This window comes from Borostomias antarcticus (assembly GCF_949987555.1).
Source record: "Borostomias antarcticus genome assembly, chromosome: 26".
Classification (NCBI taxonomy): Eukaryota; Metazoa; Chordata; class Actinopteri; order Stomiiformes; family Stomiidae; genus Borostomias; species Borostomias antarcticus.
In genome coordinates, this window is record NC_140259.1 from 7562863 (window position 1) to 7565362 (window position 2500).

General features: G+C 44.0%; 1 protein-coding gene across 1 annotated transcript in view; it reads right to left on the bottom strand.

Moving 5' to 3' along the window:
- LOC311326237 (disintegrin and metalloproteinase domain-containing protein 10) overlaps positions 1-2500 on the bottom strand; it is a gene marked incomplete at its 5' end in the record, with an annotated part of 31510 nt that overhangs the window by 20707 nt on the left and 8303 nt on the right. The window lies entirely within an intron of this gene.

Sequence of the window (2500 nt, forward strand, 5' to 3'; positions counted from 1 at the left end):
ATAGTATTATGTAAGGTAAACAGACTCTGATGTTCAGGTCAGCCCACCCAGCTGGGCACGTGGACAACTGCAATATAGGCCATTGCTGGGGAAGAAGGTACTGTTTGGGTGTGTGTGTGTGTGTGTCCTGTGTTTGTGTTTGTGTTTGTGTGTGTCTGTGTGTGTGTGTGTCCTGTGTTTGTATTTGGGTGTTTGTGTGTGTGTGTGTGTGTGTGTGTGTGCATGTTGTGCTTGTTGCTGTAGAAACAGTACGCCCTACATCCCAGTACTTGGAAAGGTGAATCCGTTGTTATGTACAGTGATGGCTGGTGAGCACATGTCGAGATAGGAGGCGTTGTTTCTTTGGGTGAAGATGTGAAAGGGAGAGAGGAAATACAGTAACGCATCATAGTTTACTTTGAAGGTGCAGAGGAGATAATCAATAGTTAAATGACCTGGAGGATATCTACCTATCTCAGTCACCCACCACACACAGAAGCACTGGTGATGTTTCCCGTAATCAATCAATCAATCAAAGCTTTATTTGTATAGCGCATTTCATACCCAGAGGCAACACAATGCGCTTTACAGAGAACAAGGGAAGTGGGCATACGACCCACCCCTACATATTCCAGAGGGAAGCAAAAAACCAGTATCAACCGGGGGCCAGATAAGTGAGCTGTAAAAATTCTTCCCTGACCCCTCTCAACAAGGCGATCGAGCAAGCTCCTGGATTATGTTTGTCTACCGGCTAAGAACATTTATAAAGCAATAAATAACATTAAATTACATTTTCAGAGTAAGAGAGGCTAATAACATCATAGGAGAGACATGGCAAAACACTGGTGTGTGTCTGTGTGTGCGTGAATGTGCCTGTAATAGCTAAAGAAGATCAAATCCATGTCCAGGTCCAAGTCCAAAAATCTACCTTTAGACCACGGGGACAACTTTGTGGTCCAAGGGCAAAATTTGGTCTTAAAAACTGGATCATCAAAATATCCTGGTTTCAATCATCTTAAGTTACGATGCACTCACATTGTCGGCACGAAAGTCATGGTATTTAACATCAAGTTTCACGTGATCTTTTCAATGTAGCCATTCTAGACAGGACGCTGGTATAAAATCTCTTTATATATAGACATGTCATTTTGCCAATCATCACAGACCACAGCCATGGAGGGCTCTGTGGCCGTTCTACTATTAGCTGCTCTGACTTGGCAGAAATACAACATCTTCAGTATCTGAGTCGGAGGCCCTTCAGGGACACACTCTCCCTAGCCTGTTGAAACCCTGCTGGAAGTGAGTCAGGAAAGTCTAGTGAATGCGCCATATTGGCACAATGGGCTATGGTGTGATTTAGTAAAGTACCGTAAATCCTCTAATAGTGGCCTGTATTTAATTATAGGCCGGGTCTCTAATAATGGCCGGGGGCACGGTCAACATGGACAAATACAGGCCGGCTCTAATATAGGCCTGCCTCCAATAAAGGCCTTTGCAGCTCAGTAAATAAAGGCCCTGTCCACTATTAGAGGATTTACGGTACTCAGTGCTTCTGGGAGTGAGAAGCAGAGCTCTTGGTTCTGTAATGGAGTAATGTATACTCCATATTAGAGGTTGTGAACCCTGCACTGTTAGTGAAGAAGCTGTGAGCTGTGGATTCACAATTGAAATCTACAACCTTCATGACTGTCAGGCAAGGCTCACCAATCCTCCTCGACCGACCGCCCTGCTCTTCCCCTGGTCTGTTGTACTATAGAACCTTCTAGATACGGCTGCTCTAGCTAACGTCCACAGTCTGTTTTAAGGAGGTCAAACTATGAGCACCTCCGCTGCTACAACTCCATCCTAGGGACCGACTGTTATCCGATTCGATCTTTCCACCAGCCAATCAGCATGCATGACATGCTCAGATATTGAGGGAGATTGATTATGTCATCCTAAAAACAGAAAGAAAGATATCCTACCATCCTATCCTATCAAATGGAGAAAACTCTGTCTGTCTACATCCATTTATCTCCTCAATGGTTTGGCCAATCCCTCTGAAACTGCACATAGGCATCGATCACAGGCATAACCCACTGAGCAAAGACACGTCTAAAAGATGTATTTTTTGTCTTTTTCGGACGTCCAAAGACATCTAATTAGGAGCCAGAATGAAAGTTTTTTTAGACGTTCAGATATTGAACCAGTTTTGCACGTCCACAGACGTCTTAGAGGGGTCTAAGCCAGACGTTTGAATATTGAGGGGTCCAGCAGACGTACAAATGGGGTTCTGGACCGACGGACGTTATTAAGACATGATCTGAACGTCTCCCTGACGTTGCGTGTTTGCTGGGAAGCAGGGACTGGCGGAGACGATATTTCAATTTAATGTTTTACATTAGCATTTTCAAACATTTTTTGGTAAACAATTGGCCATTGCCTCGTGCATAGTTTACATCATCTGATAACAAAAAAAACGTATGCTTGCAACCCAGTCTCACACATAAACGTCAACACTGGAAGATTTATTTTACCTGGA